We start from the raw sequence: 7,314 nt of genomic DNA on the forward strand, positions 1-7,314 counted from the left end.
GAAAGTTTTCCCATCATTAAGTTAATTAACATGCTCATCACCAAACATATTTACCTTTCTTATATTTTTGTGAGAACACTTAAGTTTTACTCTCTTAGCAAATTTCAATTAAATAATATGGTGACTGTAGTCACCACCATGTTACATATTATATTCTTAGACCTTATTTATCTTATAAGTAAAATTTTGTAGCCATTTAATAATCTCTTCCTGTTTCCCCCACCTCCGAGTCCCTGGAAACCACCATTATTCTGTGCTTCTATGATTTCAACTATTTTTTTTTTTACATTTCATATATGTGATACAGGCAGCATTTGTCTTTTTCTCTCTGACTTATTTTACTTAGCATAATGCCATCCAGCTTCATCCACATTGTCACAATGGCAGAATTTCCTTCTTTTTAAAGGCTGAATAATATTCAATTATATATATTATTATATATTAATGTTATATATATAATTGTGTATTATATATTATATATTAATCCATTCATTTGTTGATGGACACAGTTTTTTTAATCCATTGGTGTGTTGATAGATACAGGTTTTTCCACACCTTGGCTACTATGAATAATGCTGCTATGAACATGGGAGTTTAGCTATACCTTCAAGATAATGATTTTGTTTCCTTTGGGTATATACCCAGAAGTGGGAATGCTGAAAAATATGGTAATCTCGTTTTTAATTAATTGAGGAGCCTCAATATTGTTTTCCATAGGAGCTATACCAGGTGAAGTCTTCATCAGTAGTCAACAAGTGTTCCCTATTTCCACATCCTCACCAGAATTTGTTTTTTCTTTTCTTTTTGATGATAGACATCCTAAAAGATGTGAGATGACATCTCATTGTGGTTTTAATTTGCATTTCTGTGATTATTAGTAATACTCAACATCTCTTCATATACCTGTTGGTCATTTGTATGTCTTCTTTGGAGAAATGTCTCTTCCCATTTTAAAATCAGTTTTTTGTTTTGTTTTGTTTGGATTGCTATTTAGTTATATGAATTTTTTGTACATTTGGGATATTGACCCATTACTTAATATGTAGTTTTTAAATACTCTCTCCCATTTCATAGGTTGCCTTTCAATTTGTTGCTGGAGAGCCTTTGCAGAACCTTTTTAGGTTGATGTAACTCTCCTAGTTTATTTCGCTTTTATTGCCTTTGCTTTTGATGTCAAATCCAAAAATCATCACCAAGACCAATGTCAAAGAATGTACATCCTATTAAGGGCTTTTTCCCCTACAAATTTTATGGTTTTGGGTCTTACATTTAAGCCTTTAGTCCATTTGAAGTTTATTTGTGCATATGGTGTAAGATATGGATCAAATTTATCCTTTGGCATGTGGTTATCCCCTTTTCCCAACACCATTTGTTGAAGACACTGTACTTTCCCAATTGTATATCCTTGGCTCCTTTGTCAAAAATTGACCAGCCCAGCTGGCATGGCTCAGTGGTTGAGTGTCAACCTATGAACCAGGAAGTTGCAGGCTCGATCCCATGTGTGGAGTGTGGGGCATGCAGGATTCTTTCATTGTTGGTGTTTCTATCTCTCTCTCCCTCTCCCTTCTTCTCTGAAATCAATTATTTATATACTAGAGGCCCGGTGCAAGAAATTCATGCACTGGGGGGTGGGGTTCCCTCAGCCCAGCCTGCCCTTCTCACAGTCCGGGAGCCCTCAGTGGATGTCCTACTGACGGCCACAGTCTTGTTCCTCTTTCTCAAGATTGCGTCGTGTGTGTGTGTGTGTGTGTGTGTGTGTGTGTGTCTCCATATCAATTTTAGGATTTTTTTCTATTTCTGTGAAAAATGCCATTGGAGTTTTGATAGGGATTGCATTGAGTCTATTGATTGCTTTGGGTAGTATGGGCATTTTAACAATATTAATTCTTTCAACCCATGAATATAAGATATTTTTCCACTTATTCATGTCTTCTTCAATTTCTTTCATCACTGTTTTTCAGATTTCAGTGTACAGAATTTTGGCCTCCTTCTTTAAATTTATTCCAAGTATTTTCTTATTTTTGATGTCATGGTTGTTTTCTTAATTCCTCCTTCCAATAGTTCATTGGTAGTGTATAAAAATGCAACTGAGAAGAATCTCTTATCCTTTGAGACAGGATGGAGGTACCTGGAAAGTATCATGCTAAGTGAAATAAGTCAGTCAGAGAAAGACAAGTATCACATGATCGCACTCATATATGAAATCTAAGTAACAAAATAAACATATGAATGGTGTGGATCCAGAGATATGGAAGGATGAAACAGAGTGCAGAATCTCAGAGGGAAGGCGGGGAGGGTGGGTGGGTGAGAGGTAATCAACCAAAGACCTTGTATGCATATATGCATTACTCATGGTTTTATACCAAAACTATACTATTTCAATTACTATAGCTTTGTAATATAGTTTTAAATCAAGAAATGTACTGCTGTCAGCTTAGTTCTTCTCTCTCAAGATTGCTTTATCTTTTCAGGTGTGTGGGGGGAAGGGGGATGGGGAGGGGTCAATGGGGTTAAAAAGGGGACATATGTAATACTTTCAACAATAAAGAATTATTTTTAAAAAATTAAAAAGCAACTGATTTTTATATAATGTTTTTGTATACTGCAACTTTAATCAAATTTTTAATTTAACAGTTTTTGTGGGGTGGATTCTTTAGAAATTTTATATATAATGTCATTTTATCTATAAGTAGAGATAATTTTACTTCCTCTTTTCTGATTTGGATGACTTTTTCTTTTCTTTTTTTAAATTTCTTGCATTATTGCTCTGGCTAAGATGTCCACTGCTATTTATACTAATAAAAGGGTAATATGCTAATTAGACCAGGTCAACCAGCCATCTTTCAGACATCTGACTTCCTTCTGGACAAAGCCACGGTGGTGAGGGCTGAGGCAGAGGTGGTTAGGGGTGATCAGGCCAGCAGGGGAAGGCAGTTGGGGGCCATCAAGCTGGTAGGGGAGGGCAGTTGGGGGCCATCAGACTGGCAGAGGCAGTTAAAGGCAATCAGGCAGGCAGGCAGGTGAGCGGTTAGGAGCCAGCAGTCCCGGATTTGCAAGAGGGATGTCCGACTGCCGGCTTAGGCCCCATCCCCCAAGGGGTCCTGGATTGGAGAGGGTGCAGGCCAGGCTGAGGGACCCCCCCCTTCCCATGCACGATTTTCGTGCACCAGATCTCTAGTGTTGAATAAAAGTGTTGAAAGTGGGCATCCTTGTCTTATTTCTGATCTTAGAGAAAAAAACTTTTAGAGTTTCATTGCTGAGCATATTAGCTCTGGCTTTGTGTAACACTCTTTCCATGTCCAGTTTATTGAGAGGTTTTATCATTAAAAGATGTTGAATTTGGTTTCCACAGTATGGCTGGTGACATTAGCTAGTGCTCACTCTGCTCTCTCTAACAAGGAAACAGTGGAATACAAGAAATTGAACTATATCTGCCTCTATTTCCAATAGACTCACGTTCAACTTTTCACACACACAAAAAAAAGGCCAGGAAAATTTTATTAATTCTTTAAAAAAAAGTTAATATAAAATTGTAGCCATAAAAAAGGCAGGGGAAGGTTGGGGGCGGGGGGGAATAAGAGATCAACCAAAGGACTTGTATGCATGCATATAAGCACAACCAATAGATGCAAGACACTGGGGGTGGGGGTGGGGTAGGGGAGGCTGGGAGGAGGTCAATGGGGAGAAAAAAGAGACATATGTACTACTATTTGTAATGCCTTAAAAATAAAATAAAAAAATAATAATTAAAAAATTTTTTAAACAAGAATAAAAAAAAAGGAACCTGAAACAGCTGGAACAATCCACAGTAGTGGCAGGAGAAGAGATTTAATTTAGTTGATTTTCTGTGGTTGTTGGTTGTTCGCTAGCCTCACGGTGATGGAAGCTGCACATATTTTTGAAGGGACCGAGAAGCTACTGGAAGTTTGGTTCTCCAAGCGGCAACCCGAGGCAAGTCAAGGATCAGGGGATCTCACACCGTCCCAAGATCCGAGTGGGACATACTTTTGAAAGATGTGCAATGTTCAATCATAAGTGTGACAAAACTGACAAGCAGGACGCTTATGTCCTCAGTGAGAGTAGCATGTTTGTCTCCAAGAGACGTTTCATCTTGAAGGCATGTGGTACCACCCTCTTTCTGAAAGCCCTGGTTCCCCTGTTGAAACTTGCTAGGGATTACAGTGGCTTTGACTCAATTCAAAGCTGGTTTGATTCTTCTAAGAATTTCATGAAGCCTTCTCACCAAGGGTTCCCACACCGGAATTTCCAGGAAGAAATAGTTTCTTAATGCAGATTTCCCAAATGGAGCAGCATATTGTATGGGATGTATGAATTCTGACTGTAGGTACTTGTATACTTTGGATTTCCCAGAGAGTAGGTAATCAGTCAGCCAGATCAAACCCTGGAAATTCTGAGTGAGCTTGACCAGCAGTTATGGACCAGTTCTACATGAAAGATGGTGTTACTGCAAAGGATGTCACTCGTGAAAGTGGAATTTGTGACCTGATAGCAGGTTCTGTCATTGATGCCACAATGTTCAGTCCTTGTGGCTATTCGATGAATGGCATGAAATCAGATGGAACTTATTGGACCATGCACATCACTCCAGAACCAGAATTTTCTTACATTAGCTTTGAAACAAACTTAAGTCAGACCTCCTATGAGGGCCTGATCAGGAAAGTTGTGGAAGTCTTCAAGCCAGGAAAATGTGTGACCACCTTGTTTGTAAACCACAGTTCTAAATGTCACACAGTGTTTTCTTCGCCTCAGAAGATTGGAGGTTTTAAACGTCTTGATTGCCAGAGTGTTATGTTCAATGATTACAACTTTGTTTTTACCTGTTTTGCTAAGAAGCAGCAACAGTAGCAGAGTTGATTAAGAAAAATGAAGAAAAAACGCAAAAAGGAACACATAAAAGAAGGTGGTGTCTGCTTTTTAGATATTGATTCCAGGGGCCATGCTTTCTATAACCACTACCTTGTAGTTGCAGAAAGCCCCAGATGTAATGATGGTGTAATCATTTTAAATTGTATGCATTGTTATATCAAAGAGTTAGAAATCTCCGCTGAATGCTCTCTTCGGTGTTTAGGCATCCTATGCCACTCTTGCTGTGAAATTGAAGTGCAGGTAGAAAAAAAAATTTTTCTATATGAAACTTTAAACACTTGTGGCAACAATTCAATTTGGTTTATGCACAGTGTAATATTTCTCCAGGTTTCATCCAAAACTCCCCACAGACAAGGCTTTCGTCCTCATTAGGTGTTGGCCTCACCCTAACCATCCGGGACTGTTCTAGTAAATCGATGCCAGGACGTAACCTCCAGTTACCTGCAATTTCTATAACATATTCTCTACCAATGTTATTGAAAATAATTTCTACTTCATCCAGATGTTTTTTTTGCAATGGCAATTAAAGTCTTTCTTTCTCTTAAACGGATCGCAGTTAACCATTTTGTGTGCTGCTATTTTAACATTATTGCTTCCCAAGTTTGTATTCCTTTAATTGATTTTGTTCCTCACCATGGTGTCTCCCCTCCAAAGCCTGCCCCAATAAAGCAATATACTGTTTGAAAATGAAAAGATGCTGAATTTTTTCAAGTGATTTCTGATATGATCATGTGATTTTTGCCCTTCATTTTGGTAATGTGATATCACATTTTAGCAGCTAGACATGAGATGAACTAAACTGGAAATCCTCAGGAAAAAAATTATCTTCAGGATGCATCACAGAGTAAACTATAAATGGACCAACTCAGGTAAAACCTAGAATTCTCTGATACCCCATTCCATTTCAAAGATTGCCACTTCTCTGTAAATGTGAACCATTTATCAATATTTTTAAAGGTAACCATTTAGATTTTCCTAGTGCAAGCATTTTTCTTTTCATACCTTTTTTTTCTACTTTTTTCCCCCTTAACTTATTGAGCATAGTTCTGCCAGTTGGAATCAATTCTTAAAGCTTGATGAGGAGACATCTGTTGCTGAACCTGGATTCCTTGCTCAGCAAGCAGCCTGTAAGTTAATAATGGGGTCTTATCACCAAATAATATCTGTTACTTTCCTCCTAATGTCCCTGAAGCATTATTCAATGTGGCACTTACTGCCCCATATATGCAATTTACTTCAGTAAAAGGTCATCTGCAAGTACAGTACTTTATTTTTTTTCTTTATGCAAGTATAGCACTAAAATATGCCATAAGATTATATGCCTAAGCATTCATTATCCAGCTCAAGGCTTCCATCAAACAAGTCCCATTTTCAATTCAGCCTCTCTCTTAAAAATGGCAATGGAATCTTCCTTGATACATGTTTGTTCACAGCAGAAAACATCCTGTCTTTCTCAGTTTCCTACATGTTTGAATATTGCCTGGATTCCAGAAAGCTAACAAACCAAATGCTGAAGCAGCCGAGTTTTACCTTCAATGAGTCACACTGCTCGTTTCTGGAACCTGAAAGATACCAAGAGTCATCATGCTTCCTTCAAACTCTCCAAAAAACCCTACCCTAATTTCACATCAGCTTTGTCCTCTCAACAGTATCTCATGATTTTTACTTTATCCAATTCCTGCATTCCTGCCTCCCTCCAAATTGACATCTGAAGAAAGCTCCAGGTTAAGATGATGGATTAAAAATAAAAATTTAATTTTACACCCTCTGTTATAGTCAGCTTGGGCTGCTATAGGTGATTTAACAGCAAAAATTCATTTCTCATAGTTATGGAGGCTGAATAGTTCAAGATCAAGGTTACAGAAGATTCAGTTCCTGGTGGGGGTTCTCTATCTGGCTTGCAGTCATCTACCTTCTCACTGTGTCCACACATGGTGGAGAGAAAGGAAAGATCTGGTCCCTCTTTTCCTTCCTATAACAACACTAATCTTGCCATGAGACCCCAACGTAATGGCCACTACTAAACTCGATTATCTCCCAAAGGCACCACCTTCAAATACCATCACATTGAGGATGAGGGCCTCAACATATGAATGCAACAGGGACACAGACATTTAGTCTAGAACACTCTGCTTTGGGGCCCCCAAAATTCATGTCTTCACATGCAAAATATATTCATTGCAATCCAACAGCCCCAAAGTCTTAACTACCATCAATTTTAAAGTCTAAAGTCCAATGTTTCATCTAAATATCAACTAAATTCCATACAGGTGAGACTCAAGGTCTGATTCATCCTGAGGCAAAATTCCTTTTTAGCTGTAAAGCTGTAAAACCATACAAGTTATGTGCTTCCAAAATATAACGGTGAGATGAGTATAGTATAGACCAGAAAGACATTTCCATTCTGAAAGGGAGAAATTGGAAGGA

The 7,314-nt window shown here is 38.1% G+C and overlaps 1 pseudogene; it reads left to right on the forward strand.

The window, feature by feature from the left end:
* Positions 1 to 3,879: 3,879 nt before the first annotated feature.
* LOC102425040 lies at positions 3,880 to 4,875 on the forward strand (annotated as a pseudogene).
* The last annotated feature ends 2,439 nt before the right edge of the window (positions 4,876 to 7,314 follow it).

Source organism: Myotis lucifugus, unplaced genomic scaffold (assembly GCF_000147115.1).
Source record: "Myotis lucifugus unplaced genomic scaffold, Myoluc2.0 scaffold_116, whole genome shotgun sequence".
Lineage (NCBI taxonomy): Eukaryota > Metazoa > Chordata > Mammalia > Chiroptera > Vespertilionidae > Myotis > Myotis lucifugus.